Below are 26,886 nucleotides of genomic sequence, written 5' to 3'. Positions count from 1 at the left end.
TGTTTAGGACATGATTTTGCACAATATATTTCAAATTCAGTGTAATCCAGCCACAAGTTCAAAAGATATAGCCATTCGTTCAAAGAAGTGCTAATCTCACCGAGTTAAAGCGTTTTTGATAAAGATTGGAAATAACTTATGAATTTCATCAACCTGGTTTCTGATGTTGAAATATGTTGTTTAGGACTTGATTCTGCACAATATATGTCAAATTCAATGTAATCCAGCCACAGGTTCAAAAGATATAGCCATTCTTTAAAAAAAGTGCTTATCTGTCCGAGTTGAAGCGTTTTTGATTCGGAGTGGAAATAACTATTGAATTTCATCAAGTTGGTTTCTGTTGTTGACATATCTTGTTCAGGACATGATTCTGCACAATATATGTCAAATTCATTGTAATCCAGCCACAAGTTCAAAAGATATAGCCATTCATTCAAAAAAGTGCTTATCTCACCGAGTTGAAGCGTTTTTGATACAGATTGGAAATAACTCATGAATTTCATGAAGCTGATTTCTGCTGTTGAAATATGTTGTTTAGGAAATGATTCTGCACATTATATGTCAAATTCAGTGTAATCCAGCCACAAGTTCAAAAGATATAGCCATTCGTTCAAAGAACTGCTAATCTAACCGAGTTAAAGCGTTTTTAATACAGAGTGGAAATAACTAATGAATTTCATCAAGCTGGTTTCTGCTGTTGAAATATGTTGTTTAGGACAAGATTCTGCACAATATATGTCAAATTCAGTGTAATCCAGCCACAGGTTCAAAAGATATAGCCATTTGTTCAAAAGTGCTTATCTCTCCGAGTTGAAGCATTTTGGATTCGGAGTTGAAATACCTATTGAATTTCATCAAGCTGGTTTCTGTTGTTGACATATCTTGTTCAGGAAATGATTCCGCACAATATATGTCAAATTCAGTGTAATCCAGCCACAAGTTCAAAAGATATAGCCATTCGTTCAATAAGTGCTTATGTCACTGGGTTGAAGCATAATTGATTCGGAGTGGAAATAACGAATGAATTTCATCAAGCTGGTTTCTGCTGTTGAAATAAGTTGTTTAGGACATGATTCTGCACAATATATTTCAAATTCAGTGTAATCCAGCCACAAGTTCAAAAGATATAGCCATTCGTTCAAAGAAGTGCTAATCTCACCGAGTTAAAGCATTTTTGATTCGGAGTGGAAATAACTAATGAATTTCATGAAACTGGTTTTGGCTGTTGAAATATGTTGTTTAGGACAAGATTCAGCACAATATATGTCAAATTCAGTGTAATCCAGCCACAGGTTCAAAAGATATAGCCATTCATTCAAAAAAGTGCTTATCTCACCGAGTTGAAGCGTTTTTGATTCGGAGTGGAAATAACTATTGAATTTAATCAAGCTGGTTTCTGTTGTTGACATATCTTGTTTAGGACATGATTCTGTACAATATGATTCAAATTCAGTGTAATCCAGCTACAAGTTCAAAAGATATAGTAATTCGTTCAAAAAGTGCTTATGTCACTGGGTTGAAGCATAATTGATTCGGAGTGGAAATAAATAATGAATTTCATCAAGCTGGTTTCTGCTGTTGAAATAAGTTGTTTAGGACATGATTCTGCACAATATATGTCAAATTCAGTGTAATCCAGCCAGAAGTTCAAAAGATATAGCCATTCGTTCAAAGAAGTGCTAATATCACCGAGTTGAGGCGTTTTTGATACAGATTGGAAATAACTCATTAATTTCAAGAAGCTGATTTCTGCTGTTGAAATATGTTGTTTAGGACATGATTCTGCACAATATATGTCAAATTCAGTGTAATCCAGCCAGAAGTTCAAAAGATATAGCCATTCGTTCAAAGAACTGCTAATCTCACCGAGTTAAAGCGTTTTTGATACAGAGTGGAAATAACTAATGAATTTCATCAAGCTGGTTTCTGCTGTTGAAATATGTTGTTTAGGACTTGATTCTGCACAATATATGTCAAATTCAGTGTAATCCAGCCACAGGTTCAAAAGATATTACCATTCGTTCAAAAAAGTGCTTATCTGTCCGAGTTGAAGCGTTTTTGATTCGGAGTGGAAATAACTAATGATGTTCATGAAACTGGTTTCGGCTGTTGAAATATGTTGTTTAGGACAAGATTCTGCACAATATATGTCAAATTCAGTGTAATCCAGCTACAGGTTCAAAAGATATTGCCATTCGTTCAAAAAAGTGCTTATCTGTCCGAGTTGAAGCGTTTTTGATTCGGAGTGGAAATAACTAATGAATTTCATGAAACTGGTGTCGGCTGTTGAAATATGTTGTTTAGGACAAGATTCTGCACAATATATGTCAAATTCAGTGTAATCCAGCCACAGGTTTAAAATATATAGCCATTCGTTCAAAAGTGCTTATCTCTCCGAGTTGAAGCATTTTTGATTCGGATTGGAAATACCTATTGAATTTCATCAAGCTGGTTTCTGTTGTTGACATATCTTGTTCAGGACATGATTCCGCACAATATATGTCAAATTCAGTGTAATCCAGCCACAAGTTCAAAAGATATAGCCATTCGTTCAAAGAAGTGCTAATCTCACCGAGTTAAAGCATTTTTGATTCGGAGTGGAAATAACTAATGAATTTCATGAAACTGGTTTTGGCTGTTGAAATATGTTGTTTAGGACAAGATTCAGCACAATATATGTCTAATTCAGTGTAATCCAGCCACAGGTTCAAAAGATATAGCCATTCATTTAAAAAAGTGCTTATCTCACCGAGTTGAAGCGTTTTTGATTCGGAGTGGAAATAACTATTGAATTTAATCAAGCTGGTTTCTGTTGTTGACATATCTTGTTTAGGACATGATTCTGTACAATATGATTCAAAATCAGTGTAATCCAGCTACAAGTTCAAAAGATATAGTAATTCGTTCAAAAAGTGCTTATGTCACTGGGTTGAAGCATAATTGATTCAGAGTGGAAATAAATAATGAATTTCATCAAGCTGGTTTCTGCTGTTGAAATAAGTTGTTTAGGACATGATTCTGCACAATATATGTCAAATTCAGTGTAATCCAGCCAGAAGTTCAAAAGATATAGCCATTCGTTCAAAGAAGTGCTAATCTCACCGAGTTAAAGCATTTTTGATACGAGTGGAAATAACTAATGAAATTCATCAAGCTGGTTTCTGCTGTTGAAATATGTTTTTTAGGACTTGATTCTGCACAATATATGTCAAATTCAGTGTAATCCAGCCACAGGTTCAAAAGATATTGCCATTCGTTCAAAAAAGTGCTTATCTGTCCGATTTGAAGCGTTTTTGATTCGGAGTGGAAATAACTAATGAATTTCATGAAACTGGTTTCGGCTGTTGAAATATGTTGTTTAGGACAAGATTTTGCACAATATATGTCAAATTCAGTGTAATCCAGCCACAGGTTCAAAAGATATAGCCATTCGTTCAAAAAAGTGCTTATCTGTCCGAGTTTAAGCATTTTTGATTCGGAGTGGAAATACCTATTGAATTTCATCAAGCTGGTTTCTGCTGTTGAAATATGTTGTTTAGGACTTGATTCTGCACGATATATGTCAAATTCAGTGTAATCCAGCCACAGGCTCAAAAGATATAGCCATTCTTTCAAAAAAGTGCTTATATGTGCGAGTTGAAGCGTTTTTGATTCGGAGTGGAAATAACTATTGAATTTAATCAAGCTGGTTTCTGTTGTTGACATATCTTGTTTAGGACATAATTCTGCACAATATATGTCAAATTCATTGTAATCCAGCCACAAGTTCAAAAGATATAGCCATTCGTTCAATAAGTGCTTATGTCACTGGGTTGAAGCATAATTGATTCGGAGTGGAAATAACTAATGAATTTCATCAAGCTGGTTTTTGTTGTTGAAATTTGTTGTTTAGGACTTGATTCTGCACAATATATGTCAAATTCAGCGTAATCCAGCCACAGGTTCAAAAGATATAGCCATTCATTCAAAAAAGTGCTTATCTCACCGAGTTGAAGCGTTTTTGATACAGATTGGAAATAACTCATGAATTTCATGAAGCTGATTTCTGCTGTTGAAATATGTTGTTTAGGAAATGATTCTGCACATTATATGTCAAATTCAGTGTAATCCAGCCACAAGTTCAAAAGATATAGCCATTCGTTCAAAGAACTGCTAATCTCACCGAGTTAAAGCGTTTTTAATACAGAGTGGAAATAACTAATGAATTTCATCAAGCTGGTTTCTGCTGTTGAAATATGTTGTTAAGGACTTGATTCTGCACAATATATGTCAAATTCAGTGTAATCCAGCCACAGGTTCTAAAGATATTGCCATTCGTTCAAAAAAGTGCTTATCTGTCCGAGTTGAAGCGTTTTTGATTCGGAGTGGAAATAACTAATGAATTTCATGAAACTGGTTTCGGCTGTTGAAATATGTTGTTTAGGACAAGATTCTGCACAATATATGTCAAATTCAGTGTAATCCAGCCACAGGTTCAAAAGATATAGCCATTCGTTCAAAAGTGATTATCTCTCCGAGTTGAAGCATTTTGGATTCGGAGTTGAAATACCTATTGAATTTCATCAAGCTGGTTTCTGTTGTTGACATATCTTGTTCAGGAAATGATTCCGCACAATATATGTCAAATTCAGTGTAATCCAGCCACAAGTTCAAAAGATATAGCCATTCGTTCAATAAGTGCTTATGTCACTGGGTTGAAGCATAATTGATTCGGAGTGGAAATAACTAATGAATTTCATCAAGCTGGTTTCTGCTGTTGAAATAAGTTGTTTAGGACATGATTCTGCACAATATATTTCAAATTCAGTGTAATCCAGCCACAAGTTCAAAAGATATAGCCATTCGTTCAATGAACTGCTACTCTCACCGAGTTAAAGCGTTTTTGATAAAGAGTGGAAATAACTAATGAATTTCATCAAGCTGGTTTCTGCTGTTGAAATATGTTGTTTAGGACTTGATTCAGCACAATTTATGTCAAATTCAGTGTAATCCAGCCACAGGTTCAAAAGATATAGCCATTCGTTCAAAAAAGTGCTTATCTCACCGAGTTGAAGCGTTTTTGATACAGATTGGAAATAATTCATGAATTTCATGAAGCTGATTTCTGCTGTTGAAATATGTTGTTTAGGACTTGATTCTGCACAATATATGTCAAATTCAGTGTAATCCAGCCACAGGTTCAAAAGACATAGCCATTCGTTCAGAAAAGTGCTTATCTGTCCGAGTTGAAGCGTTTTTGATTCGGAGTGGAAATAACTAATGAATTTAATCAAGCTGGTTTCTGTTGTTGACATATCTTGTTTAGGACATAATTCTGCACAATATGATTCAAATTCAGTGTAATCCAGCTACAAGTTCAAAAGATATAGTAATTCGTTCAAAAAGTGCTTATGTCACTGGGTTGAAGCATAATTGATTCGGAGTGGAAATAACTAATGAATATCATCAAGCTGGTTTCTGCTGTTGAAATAAGTTGTTTAGGACATGATTCTGCACAATATATGTCAAATTCAGTGTAATCCAGCCAGAAATTCAAAAGATATAGCCATTCGTTCAAAGAAGTGCTAATCTCACCGAGTTAAAGCGTTTTTGATACAGAGTGGAAATAACTAATGAAGTTCATCAAGCTGGTTTCTGCTGTTGAAATATGTTTTTTAGGACTTGATTCTGCGCAATATATGTCAAATTCAGTGTAATCCAGCCACAGGTTCAAAAGATATTGCCATTCATTCAAAAAAGTGCTTATCTGTCCGAGTGGAAGCGTTTTTGATTCGGAGTGGAAATAACTAATGAATTTCATGAAACTGGTTTCGGCTGTTGAAATATGTTGTTTAGGACAAGATTCTGCACAATATATGTCAAATTCAGTGTAATCCAGCCACAGGTTCAAAAGATATAGCCATTCGTTCAAAAGTGCTTATCTCTCCGAGTTGAAGCATTTTTGATTCGGAGTGGAAATACCTATTGAATTTCATCAAGCTGGTTTCTGTTGTTGACATATCTTGTTCAGGACATGATTCCGCACAATGTATGTCAAATTCAGTGTAATCCAGCCACAAGTTCAAAAGATATAGTAATTCGTTCAAAAAGTGCTTATGTCACTGGGTTGAAGCATAATTGATTCGGAGTGGAAATAAATATTGAATTTCATCAAGCTGGTTTCTGCTGTTGAAATAAGTTGTTTAGGACATGATTCTGCACAATATATTTCAAATTCAGTGTAATCCAGCCAGAAGTTCAAAAGATATAGCCATTCGTTCAAAGAAGTGCTAATCTCACCGAGTTAAAGCGTTTTTGATACAGAGTGGAAATAACTAATGAATTTCATCAAGCTGGTTTCTGTTGTTGAAATAAGTTGTTTAGGACATGATTTTGCACAATATATTTCAAATTCAGTGTAATCCAGCCACAAGTTCAAAAGATATTGCCATTCGTTCAAAGAAGTGCTAATCTCACCGAGTTAAAGCGTTTTTGATAAAGATTGGAAATAACTTATGAATTTCATCAACCTGGTTTCTGATGTTGAAATATGTTGTTTAGGACTTGATTCTGCACAATATATGTCAAATTCAATGTAATCCAGCCACAGGTTCAAAAGATATAGCCATTCTTTAAAAAAAGTGCTTATCTGTCCGAGTTGAAGCGTTTTTGATTCGGAGTGGAAATAACTATTGAATTTCATCAAGTTGGTTTCTGTTGTTGACATATCTTGTTCAGGACATGATTCTGCACAATATATGTCAAATTCATTGTAATCCAGCCACAAGTTCAAAAGATATAGCCATTCGTTCAATAAGTGCTTATGTCACTGGGTTGAAGCATAATTGATTCGGAGTGGAAATAACTAATGAATTTCATCAAGCTGGTTTTTGTTGTTGAAATATGTTGTTTAGGACTTGATTCTGCACAATATATGTCAAATTCAGCGTAATCCAGCCACAGGTTCAAAAGATATAGCCATTCATTCAAAAAAGTGCTTATCTCACCGAGTTGAAGCGTTTTTGATACAGATTGGAAATAACTCATGAATTTCATGAAGCTGATTTCTGCTGTTGAAATATGTTGTTTAGGAAATGATTCTGCACATTATATGTCAAATTCAGTGTAATCCAGCCACAAGTTCAAAAGATATAGCCATTCGTTCAAAGAACTGCTAATCTCACCGAGTTAAAGCGTTTTTAATACAGAGTGGAAATAACTAATGAATTTCATCAAGCTGGTTTCTGCTGTTGAAATATGTTGTTAAGGACTTGATTCTGCACAATATATGTCAAATTCAGTGTAATCCAGCCACAGGTTCTAAAGATATTGCCATTCGTTCAAAAAAGTGCTTATCTGTCCGAGTTGAAGCGTTTTTGATTCGGAGTGGAAATAACTAATGAATTTCATGAAACTGGTTTCGGCTGTTGAAATATGTTGTTTAGGACAAGATTCTGCACAATATATGTCAAATTCAGTGTAATCCAGCCACAGGTTCAAAAGATATAGCCATTCGTTCAAAAGTGATTATCTCTCCGAGTTGAAGCATTTTGGATTCGGAGTTGAAATACCTATTGAATTTCATCAAGCTGGTTTCTGTTGTTGACATATCTTGTTCAGGAAATGATTCCGCACAATATATGTCAAATTCAGTGTAATCCAGCCACAAGTTCAAAAGATATAGCCATTCGTTCAATAAGTGCTTATGTCACTGGGTTGAAGCATAATTGATTCGGAGTGGAAATAACTAATGAATTTCATCAAGCTGGTTTCTGCTGTTGAAATAAGTTGTTTAGGACATGATTCTGCACAATATATTTCAAATTCAGTGTAATCCAGCCACAAGTTCAAAAGATATAGCCATTCGTTCAATGAACTGCTACTCTCACCGAGTTAAAGCGTTTTTGATAAAGAGTGGAAATAACTAATGAATTTCATCAAGCTGGTTTCTGCTGTTGAAATATGTTGTTTAGGACTTGATTCAGCACAATTTATGTCAAATTCAGTGTAATCCAGCCACAGGTTCAAAAGATATAGCCATTCGTTCAAAAAAGTGCTTATCTCACCGAGTTGAAGCGTTTTTGATACAGATTGGAAATAATTCATGAATTTCATGAAGCTGATTTCTGCTGTTGAAATATGTTGTTTAGGACTTGATTCTGCACAATATATGTCAAATTCAGTGTAATCCAGCCACAGGTTCAAAAGATATTGCCATTCGTTCAAAAAAGTGCTTATCTGTCCGAGTTGAAGCGTTTTTGATTCGGAGTGGAAATAACTAATGAATTTCATGAAACTGGTTTCGGCTGTTGAAATATGTTGTTTAGGACAAGATTTTGCACAATATATGTCAAATTCAGTGTAATCCAGCCACAGGTTCAAAAGATATAGCCATTCGTTCAAAAGTGCTTATCTCTCCGAGTTGAAGCATTTTTGATTCGGAGTGGAAATACCTATTGAATTTCATCAAGCTGGTTTCTGTTGTTGAGATATCTTGTTCAGGACATGATTCCGCACAATATATGTCAAATTCAGTGTAATCCAGCCACAAGTTCAATAGATATAGCCATTCGTTCAAAGAAGTGCTAATCTCACCGAGTTAAAGCGTTTTTGATAAAGAGTGGAAATAACTAATGAATTTCATCAAGCTGGTTTCTGCTGTTGAAATATGTTGTTCAGGACTTGATTTTGCACAATATATGTCAAATTCAGTGTAATCCAGCCACAGGTTCAAAAGATATAGCCATTCGTTCAAAAAAGTGCTTATCTCACCGAGTTGAAGCGTTTTTGATACAGATTGGAAATAACTCATGAATTTCCTGAAGCTGATTTCTGCTGTTGAAATATGTTGTTTAGGACATGATTCTGCACAATATATGTCAAATTCAGTGTAATCCAGCCACAGGTTCAAAAGACATAGCCATTCGTTCAAAAAAGTGCTTATCTGTCCGAGTTGAAGCGTTTTTGATTCGGAGTGGAAATAACTATTGAATTTAATCAACCTGGTTTCTGTTGTTGACATATCTTGTTTAGGACATGATTCTGCACAATATGATTCAAATTCAGTGTAATCCAGCTACAAGTTCAAAAGATATAGTAATTCGTTCAAAAAGTGCTTATGTCACGTGGTTGAAGCATAATTGATTCGGAGTGGAAATAAATAATGAATTTCATCAAGCTGGTTTCTGCTGTTGAAATAAGTTGTTTAGGACATGATTCTGCACAATATATGTCAAATTCAGTGTAATCCAGCCACAGGTTCAAAAGACATAGCCATTCGTTCAAAAAAGTGCTTATCTGTCCGAGTTGAAGCGTTTTTGATTCGGAGTGGAAATAACTATTGAATTTAATCAACCTGGTTTCTGTTGTTGACATATCTTGTTTAGGACATGATTCTGCACAATATGATTCAAATTCAGTGTAATCCAGCTACAAGTTCAAAAGATATAGTAATTCGTTCAAAAAGTGCTTATGTCACTGGGTTGAAGCATAATTGATTCGGAGTGGAAATAAATATTGAATTTCATCAAGCTGGTTTCTGCTGTTGAAATAAGTTGTTTAGGACATGATTCTGCACAATATATTTCAAATTCAGTGTAATCCAGCCAGAAGTTCAAAAGATATAGCCATTCGTTCAAAGAAGTGCTAATCTCACCGAGTTAAAGCGTTTTTGATACAGAGTGGAAATAACTAATGAATTTCATCAAGCTGGTTTCTGTTGTTGAAATAAGTTGTTTAGGACATGATTTTGCACAATATATGTCAAATTCAGCGTAATCCAGCCACAGGTTCAAAAGATATGGCCATTCGTTCAAAGAAGTGCTAATCTCACCGAGTTAAAGCGTTTTTGATAAAGATTGGAAATAACTTATGAATTTCATCAACCTGGTTTCTGATGTTGAAATATGTTGTTTAGGACTTGATTCTGCACAATATATGTCAAATTCAATGTAATCCAGCCACAGGTTCAAAAGATATAGCCATTCTTTAAAAAAAGTGCTTATCTGTCCGAGTTGAAGCGTTTTTGATTCGGAGTGGAAATAACTATTGAATTTCATCAAGTTGGTTTCTGTTGTTGACATATCTTGTTCAGGACATGATTCTGCACAATATATGTCAAATTCATTGTAATCCAGCCACAAGTTCAAAAGATATAGCCATTCGTTCAATAAGTGCTTATGTCACTGGGTTGAAGCATAATTGATTCGGAGTGGAAATAACTAATGAATTTCATCAAGCTGGTTTTTGTTGTTGAAATATGTTGTTTAGGACTTGATTCTGCACAATATATGTCAAATTCAGCGTAATCCAGCCACAGGTTCAAAAGATATAGCCATTCATTCAAAAAAGTGCTTATCTCACCGAGTTGAAGCGTTTTTGATACAGATTGGAAATAACTCATGAATTTCATGAAGCTGATTTCTGCTGTTGAAATATGTTGTTTAGGAAATGATTCTGCACATTATATGTCAAATTCAGTGTAATCCTGCCACAAGTTCAAAAGATATAGCCATTCGTTCAAAGAACTGCTAATCTCACCGAGTTAAAGCGTTTTTAATACAGAGTGGAAATAACTAATGAATTTCATCAAGCTGGTTTCTGCTGTTGAAATATGTTTTTAAGGACTTGATTCTGCACAATATATGTCAAATTCAGTGTTATCCAGCCACAGGTTCTAAAGATATTGCCATTCGTTCAAAAAAGTGCTTATCTGTCCGAGTTGAAGCGTTTTTGATTCGGAGTGGAAATAACTAATGAATTTCATGAAACTGGTTTCGGCTGTTGAAATATGTTGTTTAGGACAAGATTCTGCACAATATATGTCAAATTCAGTATAATCCAGCCACAGGTTCAAAAGATATAGCCATTCGTTCAAAAGTGATTATCTCTCCGAGTTGAAGCATTTTGGATTCGGAGTTGAAATACCTATTGAATTTCATCAAGCTGGTTTCTGTTGTTGACATATCTTGTTCAGGAAATGATTCCGCACAATATATGTCAAATTCAGTGTAATCCAGCCACAAGTTCAAAAGATATAGCCATTCGTTCAATAAGTGCTTATGTCACTGGGTTGAAGCATAATTGATTCGGAGTGGAAATAACTAATGAATTTCATCAAGCTGGTTTCTGCTGTTGAAATAAGTTGTTTAGGACATGATTCTGCACAATATATTTCAAATTCAGTGTAATCCAGCCACAAGTTCAAAAGATATAGCCATTCGTTCAATGAACTGCTACTCTCACCGAGTTAAAGCGTTTTTGATAAAGAGTGGAAATAACTAATGAATTTCATCAAGCTGGTTTCTGCTGTTGAAATATGTTGTTTAGGACTTGATTCAGCACAATTTATGTCAAATTCAGTGTAATCCAGCCACAGGTTCAAAAGATATAGCCATTCGTTCAAAAAAGTGCTTATCTCACCGAGTTGAAGCGTTTTTGATACAGATTGGAAATAATTCATGAATTTCATGAAGCTGATTTCTGCTGTTGAAATATGTTGTTTAGGACTTGATTCTGCACAATATATGTCAAATTCAGTGTAATCCAGCCACAGGTTCAAAAGACATAGCCATTCGTTCAGAAAAATGCTTATCTGTCCGAGTTGAAGCGTTTTTGATTCGGAGTGGAAATAACTAATGAATTTAATCAAGCTGGTTTCTGTTGTTGACATATCTTGTTTAGGACATAATTCTGCACAATATGATTCAAATTCAGTGTAATCCAGCTACAAGTTCAAAAGATATAGTAATTCGTTCAAAAAGTGCTTATGTCACTGGGTTGAAGCATAATTGATTCGGAGTGGAAATAACTAATGAATATCATCAAGCTGGTTTCTGCTGTTGAAATAAGTTGTTTAGGACATGATTCTGCACAATATATGTCAAATTCAGTGTAATCCAGCCAGAAATTCAAAAGATATAGCCATTCGTTCAAAGAAGTGCTAATCTCACCGAGTTAAAGCGTTTTTGATACAGAGTGGAAATAACTAATGAAGTTCATCAAGCTGGTTTCTGCTGTTGAAATATGTTTTTTAGGACTTGATTCTGCGCAATATATGTCAAATTCAGTGTAATCCAGCCACAGGTTCAAAAGATATAGCCATTCGTTCAATAAGTGCTTATGTCACTGGGTTGAAGCATAATTGATTCGGAGTGGAAATAACTAATGAATTTCATCAAGCTGGTTTCTGCTGTTGAAATAAGTTGTTTAGGACATGATTCTGCACAATATATTTCAAATTCAGTGTAATCCAGCCACAAGTTCAAAAGATATAGCCATTCGTTCAATGAACTGCTACTCTCACCGAGTTAAAGCGTTTTTGATAAAGAGTGGAAATAACTAATGAATTTCATCAAGCTGGTTTCTGCTGTTGAAATATGTTGTTTAGGACTTGATTCAGCACAATTTATGTCAAATTCAGTGTAATCCAGCCACAGGTTCAAAAGATATAGCCATTCGTTCAAAAAAGTGCTTATCTCACCGAGTTGAAGCGTTTTTGATACAGATTGGAAATAATTCATGAATTTCATGAAGCTGATTTCTGCTGTTGAAAAATGTTGTTTAGGACTTGATTCTGCACAATATATGTCAAATTCAGTGTAATCCAGCCACAGGTTCAAAAGACATAGCCATTCGTTCAGAAAAGTGCTTATCTGTCCGAGTTGAAGCGTTTTTGATTCGGAGTGGAAATAACTAATGAATTTAATCAAGCTGGTTTCTGTTGTTGACATATCTTGTTTAGGACATAATTCTGCACAATATGATTCAAATTCAGTGTAATCCAGCTACAAGTTCAAAAGATATAGTAATTCGTTCAAAAAGTGCTTATGTCACTGGGTTGAAGCATAATTGATTCGGAGTGGAAATAACTAATGAATATCATCAAGCTGGTTTCTGCTGTTGAAATAAGTTGTTTAGGACATGATTCTGCACAATATATGTCAAATTCAGTGTAATCCAGCCAGAAATTCAAAAGATATAGCCATTCGTTCAAAGAAGTGCTAATCTCACCGAGTTAAAGCGTTTTTGATACAGAGTGGAAATAACTAATGAAGTTCATCAAGCTGGTTTCTGCTGTTGAAATATGTTTTTTAGGACTTGATTCTGCGCAATATATGTCAAATTCAGTGTAATCCAGCCACAGGTTCAAAAGATATTGCCATTCATTCAAAAAAGTGCTTATCTGTCCGAGTGGAAGCGTTTTTGATTCGGAGTGGAAATAACTAATGAATTTCATGAAACTGGTTTCGGCTGTTGAAATATGTTGTTTAGGACAAGATTCTGCACAATATATGTCAAATTCAGTGTAATCCAGCCACAGGTTCAAAAGATATAGCCATTCGTTCAAAAGTGCTTATCTCTCCGAGTTGAAGCATTTTTGATTCGGAGTGGAAATACCTATTGAATTTCATCAAGCTGGGTTCTGTTGTTGACATATCTTGTTCAGGACATGATTCCGCACAATATATGTCAAATTCAGTGTAATCCAGCCACAAGTTCAAAAGATATAGTAATTCGTTCAAAAAGTGCTTATGTCACTGGGTTGAAGCATAATTGATTCGGAGTGGAAATAAATATTGAATTTCATCAAGCTGGTTTCTGCTGTTGAAATAAGTTGTTTAGGACATGATTCTGCACAATATATTTCAAATTCAGTGTAATCCAGCCAGAAGTTCAAAAGATATAGCCATTCGTTCAAAGAAGTGCTAATCTCACCGAGTTAAAGCGTTTTTGATACAGAGTGGAAATAACTAATGAATTTCATCAAGCTGGTTTCTGTTGTTGAAATAAGTTGTTTAGGACATGATTTTGCACAATATATTTCAAATTCAGTGTAATCCAGCCACAAGTTCAAAAGATATTGCCATTCGTTCAAAGAAGTGCTAATCTCACCGAGTTAAAGCGTTTTTGATAAAGATTGGAAATAACTTATGAATTTCATCAACCTGGTTTCTGATGTTTAAATATGTTGTTTAGGACTTGATTCTGCACAATATATGTCAAATTCAATGTAATCCAGCCACAGGTTCAAAAGATATAGCCATTCTTTAAAAAAAGTGCTTATCTGTCCGAGTTGAAGCGTTTTTGATTCGGAGTGGAAATAACTATTGAATTTCATCAAGTTGGTTTCTGTTGTTGACATATCTTGTTCAGGACATGATTCTGCACAATATATGTCAAATTCATTGTAATCCAGCCACAAGTTCAAAAGATATAGCCATTCGTTCAATAAGTGCTTATGTCACTGGGTTGAAGCATAATTGATTCGGAGTGGAAATAACTAATGAATTTCATCAAGCTGGTTTTTGTTGTTGAAATATGTTGTTTAGGACTTGATTCTGCACAATATATGTCAAATTCAGCGTAATCCAGCCACAGGTTCAAAAGATATAGCCATTCATTCAAAAAAGTGCTTATCTCACCGAGTTGAAGCGTTTTTGATACAGATTGGAAATAACTCATGAATTTCATGAAGCTGATTTCTGCTGTTGAAATATGTTGTTTAGGAAATGATTCTGCACATTATATGTCAAATTCAGTGTAATCCAGCCACAAGTTCAAAAGATATAGCCATTCGTTCAAAGAACTGCTAATCTCACCGAGTTAAAGCGTTTTTAATACAGAGTGGAAATAACTAATGAATTTCATCAAGCTGGTTTCTGCTGTTGAAATATGTTGTTAAGGACTTGATTCTGCACAATATATGTCAAATTCAGTGTAATCCAGCCACAGGTTCTAAAGATATTGCCATTCGTTCAAAAAAGTGCTTATCTGTCCGAGTTGAAGCGTTTTTGATTCGGAGTGGAAATAACTAATGAATTTCATGAAACTGGTTTCGGCTGTTGAAATATGTTGTTTAGGACAAGATTCTGCACAATATATGTCAAATTCAGTGTAATCCAGCCACAGGTTCAAAAGATATAGCCATTCGTTCAAAAGTGATTATCTCTCCGAGTTGAAGCATTTTGGATTCGGAGTTGAAATACCTATTGAATTTCATCAAGCTGGTTTCTGTTGTTGACATATCTTGTTCAGGAAATGATTCCGCACAATATATGTCAAATTCAGTGTAATCCAGCCACAAGTTCAAAAGATATAGCCATTCGTTCAATAAGTGCTTATGTCACTGGGTTGAAGCATAATTGATTCGGAGTGGAAATAACTAATGAATTTCATCAAGCTGGTTTCTGCTGTTGAAATAAGTTGTTTAGGACATGATTCTGCACAATATATTTCAAATTCAGTGTAATCCAGCCACAAGTTCAAAAGATATAGCCATTCGTTCAATGAACTGCTACTCTCACCGAGTTAAAGCGTTTTTGATAAAGAGCGGAAATAACTAATGAATTTCATCAAGCTGGTTTCTGCTGTTGAAATATGTTGTTTAGGACTTGATTCAGCACAATTTATGTCAAATTCAGTGTAATCCAGCCACAGGTTCAAAAGATATAGCCATTCGTTCAAAAAAGTGCTTATCTCACCGAGTTGAAGCGTTTTTGATACAGATTGGAAATAACTAATGAATTTCATGAAGCTGATTTCTGCTGTTGAAATATGTTGTTTAGGACTTGATTCTGCACAATATATGTCAAATTCAGTGTAATCCAGCCACAGGTTCAAAAGACATAGCCATTCGTTCAGAAAAGTGCTTATCTGTCCGAGTTGAAGCGTTTTTGATTCGGAGTGGAAATAACTAATGAATTTAATCAAGCTGGTTTCTGTTGTTGACATATCTTGTTTAGGACATAATTCTGCACAATATGATTCAAATTCAGTGTAATCCAGCTACAAGTTCAAAAGATATAGTAATTCGTTCAAAAAGTGCTTATGTCACTGGGTTGAAGCATAATTGATTCGGAGTGGAAATAACTAATGAATATCATCAAGCTGGTTTCTGCTGTTGAAATAAGTTGTTTAGGACATGATTCTGCACAATATATGTCAAATTCAGTGTAATCCAGCCAGAAATTCAAAAGATATAGCCATTCGTTCAAAGAAGTGCTAATCTCACCGAGTTAAAGCGTTTTTGATACAGAGTGGAAATAACTAATGAAGTTCATCAAGCTGGTTTCTGCTGTTGAAATATGTTTTTTAGGACTTGATTCTGCGCAATATATGTCAAATTCAGTGTAATCCAGCCACAGGTTCAAAAGATATTGCCATTCATTCAAAAAAGTGCTTATCTGTCCGAGTGGAAGCGTTTTTGATTCGGAGTGGAAATAACTAATGAATTTCATGAAACTGGTTTCGGCTGTTGAAATATGTTGTTTAGGACAAGATTCTGCACAATATATGTCAAATTCAGTGTAATCCAGCCACAGGTTCAAAAGATATAGCCATTCGTTCAAAAGTGCTTATCTCTCCGAGTTGAAGCATTTTTGATTCGGAGTGGAAATACCTATTGAATTTCATCAAGCTGGGTTCTGTTGTTGACATATCTTGTTCAGGACATGATTCCGCACAATATATGTCAAATTCAGTGTAATCCAGCCACAAGTTCAAAAGATATAGTAATTCGTTCAAAAAGTGCTTATGTCACTGGGTTGAAGCATAATTGATTCGGAGTGGAAATAAATATTGAATTTCATCAAGCTGGTTTCTGCTGTTGAAATAAGTTGTTTAGGACATGATTCTGCACAATATATTTCAAATTCAGTGTAATCCAGCCAGAAGTTCAAAAGATATAGCCATTCGTTCAAAGAAGTGCTAATCTCACCGAGTTAAAGCGTTTTTGATACAGAGTGGAAATAACTAATGAATTTCATCAAGCTGGTTTCTGTTGTTGAAATAAGTTGTTTAGGACATGATTTTGCACAATATATTTCAAATTCAGTGTAATCCAGCCACAAGTTCAAAAGATATTGCCATTCGTTCAAAGAAGTGCTAATCTCACCGAGTTAAAGCGTTTTTGATAAAGATTGGAAATAACTTATGAATTTCATCAACCTGGTTTCTGATGTTTAAATATGTTGTTTAGGACTTGATTCTGCACAATATATGTCAAATTCAATGTAATCCAGCCACAGGTTCAAAAGATATAGCCATTCTTTAAAAAAAGTGCTTATCTGTCCGAGTTGAAGCGTTTTTGATTCGGAGTGGAAATAACTATTGAATTTCATCAAGTTGGTTTCTGTTGTTGACATATCTTGTTCAGGACATGATTCTGCACAATATATGTCAAATTCATTGTAATCCAGCCACAAGTTCAAAAGATATAGCCATTCGTTCAATAAGTGCTTATGTCACTGGGTTGAAGCATAATTGATTCGGAGTGGAAATAACTAATGAATTTCATCAAGCTGGTTTTTGTTGTTGAAATATGTTGTTTAGGACTTGATTCTGCACAATATATGTCAAATTCAGCGTAATCCAGCCACAGGTTCAAAAGATATAGCCATTCATTCAAAAAAGTGCTTATCTCACCGAGTTGAAGCGTTTTTGATACAGATTGGAAATAACTCATGAATTTCATGAAGCTGATTTCTGCTGTTGAAATATGTTGTTTAGGAAATGATTCTGCACATTATATGTCAAATTCAGTGTAATCCAGCCACAAGTTCAAAAGATATAGCCATTCGTTCAAAGAACTGCTAATCTCACCGAGTTAAAGCGTTTTTAATACAGAGTGGAAATAACTAATGAATTTCATCAAGCTGGTTTCTGCTGTTGAAATATGTTGTTAAGGACTTGATTCTGCACAATATATGTCAAATTCAGTGTAATCCAGCCACAGGTTCTAAAGATATTGCCATTCGTTCAAAAAAGTGCTTATCTGTCCGAGTTGAAGCGTTTTTGATTCGGAGTGGAAATAACTAATGAATTTCATGAAACTGGTTTCGGCTGTTGAAATATGTTGTTTAGGACAAGATTCTGCACAATATATGTCAAATTCAGTGTAATCCAGCCACAGGTTCAAAAGATATAGCCATTCGTTCAAAAGTGATTATCTCTCCGAGTTGAAGCATTTTGGATTCGGAGTTGAAATACCTATTGAATTTCATCAAGCTGGTTTCTGTTGTTGACATATCTTGTTCAGGAAATGATTCCGCACAATATATGTCAAATTCAGTGTAATCCAGCCACAAGTTCAAAAGATATAGCCATTCGTTCAATAAGTGCTTATGTCACTGGGTTGAAGCATAATTGATTCGGAGTGGAAATAACTAATGAATTTCATCAAGCTGGTTTCTGCTGTTGAAATAAGTTGTTTAGGACATGATTCTGCACAATATATTTCAAATTCAGTGTAATCCAGCCACAAGTTCAAAAGATATAGCCATTCGTTCAATGAACTGCTACTCTCACCGAGTTAAAGCGTTTTTGATAAAGAGCGGAAATAACTAATGAATTTCCTCAAGCTGGTTTCTGCTGTTGAAATATGTTGTTTAGGACTTGATTCAGCACAATTTATGTCAAATTCAGTGTAATCCAGCCACAGGTTCAAAAGATATAGCCATTCGTTCAAAAAAGTGCTTATCTCACCGAGTTGAAGCGTTTTTGATACAGATTGGAAATAACTAATGAATTTCATGAAGCTGATTTCTGCTGTTGAAATATGTTGTTTAGGACTTGATTCTGCACAATATATGTCAAATTCAGTGTAATCCAGCCACAGGTTCAAAAGACATAGCCATTCGTTCAGAAAAGTGCTTATCTGTCCGAGTTGAAGCGTTTTTGATTCGGAGTGGAAATAACTAATGAATTTAATCAAGCTGGTTTCTGTTGTTGACATATCTTGTTTAGGACATAATTCTGCACAATATGATTCAAATTCAGTGTAATCCAGCTACAAGTTCAAAAGATATAGTAATTCGTTCAAAAAGTGCTTATGTCACTGGGTTGAAGCATAATTGATTCGGAGTGGAAATAACGAATGAATATCATCAAGCTGGTTTCTGCTGTTGAAATAAGTTGTTTAGGACATGATTCTGCACAATATATGTCAAATTCAGTGTAATCCAGCCAGAAATTCAAAAGATATAGCCATTCGTTCAAAGAAGTGCTAATCTCACCGAGTTAAAGCGTTTTTGATACAGAGTGGAAATAACTAATGAAGTTCATCAAGCTGGTTTCTGCTGTTGAAATATATTTTTTAGGACTTGATTCTGCGCAATATATGTCAAATTCAGTGTAATCCAGCCACAGGTTCAAAAGATATTGCCATTCATTCAAAAAAGTGCTTATCTGTCCGAGTGGAAGCGTTTTTGATTCGGAGTGGAAATAACTAATGAATTTCATGAAACTGGTTTCGGCTGTTGAAATATGTTGTTTAGGACAAGATTCTGCACAATATATGTCAAATTCAGTGTAATCCAGCCACAGGTTCAAAAGATATAGCCATTCGTTCAAAAGTGCTTATCTCTCCGAGTTGAAGCATTTTTGATTCGGAGTGGAAATACCTATTGAATTTCATCAAGCTGGTTTCTGTTGTTGACATATCTTGTTCAGGACATGATTCCGCACAATATATGTCAAATTCAGTGTAATCCAGCCACAAGTTCAAAAGATATAGCCATTCGTTCAAAGAAGTGCTAATCTCACCGAGTTAAAGCATTTTTGATTCGGAGTGGAAATAACTAATGAATTTCATGAAACTGGTTTTGGCTGTTGAAATATGTTGTTTAGGACAAGATTCAGCACAATATATGTCAAATTCAGTGTAATCCAGCCACAGGTTCAAAAGATATAGCCATTCATTCAAAAAAGTGCTTATCTCACCGAGTTGAAGCGTTTTTGATTCGGAGTGGAAATAACTATTGAATTTAATCAAGCTGGTTTCTGTTGTTGACATATCTTGTTTAGGACATGATTCTGTACAATATGATTCAAATTCAGTGTAATCCAGCTACAAGTTCAAAAGATATAGTAATTCGTTCAAAAAGTGCTTATGTCACTGGGTTGAAGCATAATTGATTCGGAGTGGAAATAAATAATGAATTTCATCAAGCTGGTTTCTGCTGTTGAAATATGTTTTTTAGGACTTGATTCTGCACAATATATGTCAAATTCAGTGTAATCCAGCCACAGGTTCAAAAGATATTGCCATTCGTTCAAAAAAGTGCTAATCTCACCGAGTTAAAGCATTTTTGATACAGAGTGGAAATAACTAATGAATTTCATCAAGCTGGTTTCTGTTGTTGAAATAAGTTGTTTAGGACATGATTTTGCACAATATATTTCAAATTCAGTGTAATCCAGCCACAAGTTCAAAAGATATAGCCATTCGTTCAAAGAAGTGCTAATCTCACCGAGTTAAAGCGTTTTTGATAAAGATTGGAAATAACTTATGAATTTCATCAACCTGGTTTCTGATGTTGAAATATGTTGTTTAGGACTTGATTCTGCACAATATATGTCAAATTCAATGTAATCCAGCCACAGGTTCAAAAGATATAGCCATTCTTTAAAAAAAGTGCTTATCTGTCCGAGTTGAAGCGTTTTTGATTCGGAGTGGAAATAACTAATGAATTTCATGAAGCTGATTTCTGCTGTTGAAATATGTTGTTTAGGACTTGATTCTGCACAATATATGTCAAATTCAGCGTAATCCAGCCACAGGTTCAAAAGATATAGCCATTCGTTCAAAAAAGTGCTTATCGCACCGAGTTGAGGTGTTTTTGATACAGATTGGAAATAACTCATTAATTTCAAGAAGCTGATTTCTGCTGTTGAAATATGTTGTTTAGGACATGATTCTGCACATTATATGTCAAATTCAGTGTAATCCAGCCAGAAGTTCAAAAGATATAGCCATTCGTTCAAAGAAGTGCTAATCTCACCGAGTTAAAGCGTTTTTGATACAGAGTGGAAATAACTAATGAATTTCATCGAGCTGGTTTCTGCTGTTGAAATATGTTGTTTAGGACTTGATTCTGCACAATATATGTCAAATTCAGTGTAATCCAGCCACAGGTTCAAAAGATATTGCCATTCGTTCAAAAAAGTGCTTATCTGTCCGAGTTGAAGCGTTTTTGATTCGGAGTGGAAATAACTAATGATGTTCATGAAACTGGTTTCGGCTGTTGAAATATGTTGTTTAGGACAAGATTCTGCACAATATATGTCAAATTCAGTGTAATCCAGCCACAGGTTCAAAAGATATTGCCATTCGTTCAAAAAAGTGCTTATCTGTCCGAGTTGAAGCGTTTTTGATTCGGAGTGGAAATAACTAATGAATTTCATGAAACTTGTGTCGGCTGTTGAAATATGTTGTTTAGGACAAGATTCTGCACAATATATGTCAAATTCAGTGTAATCCAGCAACAGGTTTAAAATATATAGCCATTCATTCAAAAAAGTGCTTATCTGTCCGAGTTGAAGCGTTTTTGATTCGAAGTGGAAATAACTAATGAATTTCATGAAACTGGTTTTGGCTGTTGAAATATGTTGTTTAGGACAAGATTCAGCACAATATATGTCAAATTCAGTGTAATCCAGCCACAGGTTCAAAAAAATATAGCCATTCATTCAAAAAAGTGCTTATCTCACCGAGTTGAAGCGTTTTTGATTCGGAGTGGAAATAACTATTGAATTTAATCAAGCTGGTTTCTGTTGTTGACATATCTTGTTTAGGACATGATTCTGTACAATATGATTCAAATTCAGTGTAATCCAGCTACAAGTTCAAAAGATATAGTAATTCGTTCAAAAAGTGCTTATGTCACTGGGTTGAAGCATAATTGATTCGGAGTGGAAATAAATAATGAATTTCATCAAGCTGGTTTCTGCTGTTGAAATAAGTTGTTTAGGACATGATTCTGCACAATATATGTCAAATTCAGTGTAATCCAGCCAGAAGTTCAAAAGATATAGCCATTCGTTCAAAGAAGTGCTAATCTCACCGAGTTAAAGCATTTTTGATACAGAGTGGAAATAACTAATGAAATTCATCAAGCTGGTTTCTGCTGTTGAAATATGTTTTTCAGGACTTGATTCTGCACAATATATGTCAAATTCAGTGTAATCCAGCCACAGGCTCAAAAGATATTGCCATTCGTTCAAAAAAGTGCTTATCTGTCCGATTTGAAGCGTTTTTGATTCGGAGTGGAAATAACTAATGAATTTCATGAAACTGGTTTCGGCTGTTGAAATATGTTGTTTAGGACAAGATTTTGCACAATATATGTCAAATTCAGTGTAATCCAGCCAAAGGTTCAAAAGATATATCCATTCGTTCAAAAAAGTGCTTATCTGTCCGAGTTTAAGCATTTTTGATTCGGAGTGGAAATACCTATTGAATTTCATCAAGCTGGTTTCTGCTGTTGAAATATGTTGTTTAGGACTTGATTCTGCACGATATATGTCAAATTCAGTGTAATCCAGCCACAGGTTCAAAAGATATAGCAATTCTTTCAAAACAGTGCTTATATGTCCGAGTTGAAGCGTTTTTGATTCGGAGTGGAAATAACTATTGAATTTAATCAAGCTGGTTTCTGTTGTTGACATATCTTGTTTAGGACATAATTCTGCACAATATGATTCAAATTCAGTGTAGTCCAGCTACACGTTCAAAAGATATAGCAATTCGTTCAAAAAGTGCTTATGTCACTGGGTTGAAGCATAATTGATTCGGAGTGGAAATAAGTAATGGATTTCATCAAGCTGGTTTCTGCTGTTGAAATAAGTTGTTTAGGACATGATTCTGCACAATATATTTCAAATTCAGTGTAATCCAGCCAGAAGTTCAAAAGATATAGCCATTCGTTCAAAGAAGTGCTAATCTTACCGAGTTAAAGCATTTTTGATACAGAGTGGAAATAACTAATGATTTCATCAAGGTGGTTTCTGCTGTTGAAATATGTTTTTTAGGACTTGATTCTGCACAATATATGTCAAATTCAGTGTAATCCAGCCACAGGTTCAAAAGATATTGCCATTCGTTCAAAAAAGTGCTTATCTGTCCGAGTTGAAGCGTTTTTGATTCGGAGTGGAAATAACTAATGAATTTCATGAAACTGGTTTCGGCTGTTGAAATATGTTGTTTAGGACAAGATTTTGCACAATATATTTCAAATTCAGTGTAATCCAGCCACAGGTTCAAAAGATATAGCCATTCGTTCAAAAAATGCTTATCTGTCCGAGTTGAAGCGTTTTTGATTCGGAGTGGAAATAACTATTGAATTTAATCAAGCTGGTTTCTGTTGTTGACATATCTTGTTTAGGACATAATTCTGCACAATATGATTCAAATTCAGTGTAATCCAGCTACACGTTCAAAAGATATAGCAATTCGTTCAAAAAGTGCTTATGTCACGTGGTTGAAGCATAATTGATTCGGAGTGGAAATAACTAATGAATTTCATCCAGCTGGTTTCTGCTGTTGAAATAAGTTGTTTAGGACATGATTCTGCACAATAAATTTCAAATTCAGTGTAATCCAGCCAGAAGTTCAAAAGATATAGCCATTCGTTCAAAGAAGTGCTAATCTCACCGAGTTAAAGCGTTTTTGATACAGAGTGGAAATAACTAATGAATTTCATCAAGCTGGTTTCTGCTGTTGAAATATGTTTTTTAGGACTTGATTCTGCACAATATATGTCAAATTCAGTGTAATCCAGCCACAGGTTCAAAAGCTATTGCCATTCGTTCAAAAAAGTGCTTATCTCTCCGAGTTGAAGCGTTTTTGATTCGGAGTGGAAATAACTAATGAATTTCATGAAACTGGTTTTGGCTGTTGAAATATGTTGTTTAGGACAAGATTTTGCACAATATATGTCAAATTCAGTGCAATCCAGCCACAGGTTCAAAAGATATAGCCATTCGTTCAAAAGTGCTTATTTCTCCGAGTTGAAGCATTTTTGATTCGGAGTGGAAATACCTATTGAATTTCATCAAGCTGGTTTCTGTTGTTGACATATCTTGTTCAGGACATGATTCTGCACAATATATGTCAAATTCAGTGTAATCCAGCCACAAGTTCAAAAGATATAGCCATTCGTTCAATAAGTGCTTATGTCACTGGGTTGAAGCATAATTGATTCGGAGTGAAAGTAACTAATGAATTTCATCAAGCTGGTTTCTGCTGTTGAAATAAGTTGTTTAGGACATGATTCTGCACAATATATGTCAAATTCAGCGTAATCCAGCCACAGGTTCAAAAGATATAGCCATTCATTCAAAAAAGTGCTTATCTCACCGAGTTGAGGCGTTCTTGATACAGATTGGAAATAACTCATGAATTTCATGAAGCTGATTTCTGCTGTTGAAATATGTTGTTTAGGACATGATTCTGCACATTATATGTCAAATTCAGTGTAATCCAGCCACAAGTTCAAAAGATATAGCCATTCGTTCAAAGAACTGCTAATATCACCGAGTTAAAGCGTTTTGATACAGAGTGGAAATAACTAATGAATTTCATCAAGCTGGTTCCTGCTGTTGAAATATGTTGTTTAGGACTTGATTCTGCACAATATATGTCAAATTCAGTGTAATCCTTCCACAGGTTCAAAAGATATTGCCATTCGTTCAAAAAAGTGCTTATCTGTCCGAGTTGAAGCGTTTTTGATTCGGAGTGGAAATAACTAATGAATTTCATGAATCTGGTTTCGGCTGTTGAAATATGTTGTTTAGGACAAGATTCTGCACAATATATGTCAAATTCAGTGTAATCCAGCCACAGGTTCAAAAGATATAGCCATTCGTTCAAAAGTGCTTATCTCTCCGAGTTGAAGCATTTTTGATTCGGAGTGGAAATACCTATTGAATTTCATCAAGCTGGTTTCTGTTGTTGACATATCTTGTTCAGGACATGATTCCGCACAATATATGTCAAATTCAGTGTAATCCAGCCACAAGTTCAATAGATATAGCCATTCGTTCAAAGAAGTGCTAATCTCACCGAGTTAAAGCGTTTTTGATAAAGAGTGGAAATAACTAATGAATTTCATCAAGCTGGTTTCTGCTGTTGAAATAAGTTGTTTAGGACATAATTCTGCACAATATATGTCAAATTCAGCGTAATCCAGCCACAGGTTCAAAAGATATAGCCATTCATTCAAAAAAGTGCTTATCTCACCGAGTTGAGGCGTTCTTGATACAGATTGGAAATAACTCATGAATTTCATGAAGCTGATTTCTGCTGTTGAAATATGTTGTTTAGGACATGATTCTGCACATTATATGTCAAATTCAGTGTAATCCAGCCACAAGTTCAAAAGATATAGCCATTCGTTCAAAGAACTGCTAATCTCACCGAGTTAAAGCGTTTTGATACAGAGTGGAAATAACTAATGAATTTCATCAAGCTGGTTCCTGCTGTTGAAATATGTTGTTTAGGACTTGATTCTGCACAATATATGTCAAATTCAGTGTAATCCAGCCACAGGTTCAAAAGATATTGCCATTCGTTCAAAAAAGTGCTTATCTGTCCGAGTTGAAGCGTTTTTGATTCGGAGTGGAAATAACTAATGAATTTCATGAAACTGGTTTCGGCTGTTGAAATATGTTGTTTAGGACAAGATTCTGCACAATATATGTCAAATTCAGTGTAATCCAGCCACAAGTTCAAAAGATATAGCCATTCGTTCAAAAGTGCTTATCTCTCCGAGTTGAAGCATTTTTGATTCGGAGTGGAAATACCTATTGAATTTCATCAAGCTGGTTTCTGTTGTTGACATATCTTGTTCAGGACATGATTCCGCACAATATATGTCAAATTCAGTGTAATCCAGCCACAAGTTCAATAGATATAGCCATTCGTTCAAAGAAGTGCTAATCTCACCGAGTTAAAGCGTTTTTGATAAAGAGTGGAAATAACTAATGAATTTCATCAAGCTGGTTTCTGCTGTTGAAATATGTTGTTTAGGACTTGATTCTGCACAATATATGTCAAATTCAGTGTAATCCAGCCACAGGTTCAAAAGATATAGCCATTCGTTCAAAAAAGTGCTTATCTGTCCGAGTTGAAGCGTTTTTGATTCGAAGTGGAAATAACTATTGAATTTAATCAACCTGGTTTCTGTTGTTGACATATCTTGTTTAGGACATGATTCTGCACAATATGATTCAAATTCAGTGTAATCCAGCTACAAGTTCAAAAGATATAGTAATTCGTTCAAATAGTGCTTATGTCACTGGGTTGAAGCATAATTGATTCGGAGTGGAAATAAATAATGAATTTCATCAAGCTGGTTTCTGCTGTTGAAATAAGTTGTTTAGGACATGATTCTGCACAATATATGTCAAATTCAGTGTAATCCAGCCACAGGTTCAAAAGACATAGCCATTCGTTCAAAAAAGTGCTTATCTGTCCGAGTTGAAGCGTTTTTGATTCGGAGTGGAAATAACTATTATATTTAATCAACCTGGTTTCTGTTGTTGACATATCTTGTTTAGGACATGATTCTGCACAATATGATTCAAATTCAGTGTAATCCAGCTACAAGTTCAAAAGATATAGTAATTCGTTCAAAAAGTGCTTATGTCACTGGGTTGAAGCATAATTGATTCGGAGTGGAAATAAATAATGAATTTCATCAAGCTGGTTTCTGCTGTTGAAATAAGTTGTTTAGGACATGATTCTGCACAATATATTTCAAATTCAGTGTAATCCAGCCAGAAGTTCAAAAGATATAGCCATTCGTTCAAAGAAGTGCTAATCTCACCGAGTTAAAGCGTTTTTGATACAGAGTGGAAATAACTAATGAATTTCATCAAGCTGGTTTCTGTTGTTGAAATAAGTTGTTTAGGACATGATTTTGCACAATATATTTCAAATTCAGTGTAATCCAGCCACAAGTTCAAAAGATATAGCCATTCGTTCAAAGAAGTGCTAATCTCACCGAGTTAAAGCGTTTTTGATAAAGATTGGAAATAACTTATGAATTTCATCAACCTGGTTTCTGATGTTGAAATATGTTGTTTAGGACTTGATTCTGCACAATATATGTCAAATTCAATGTAATC

Source organism: Fistularia commersonii, chromosome 6, assembly GCF_037954325.1.
Source record: "Fistularia commersonii isolate RoL2024-O1a breed Wild chromosome 6, RoL_Fcom_v1.0, whole genome shotgun sequence".
Taxonomy (NCBI): domain Eukaryota; kingdom Metazoa; phylum Chordata; class Actinopteri; order Syngnathiformes; family Fistulariidae; genus Fistularia; species Fistularia commersonii.
The sequence above is the reverse complement of the archived record's forward strand: the minus strand, read 5'-3'. Positions refer to the sequence as shown.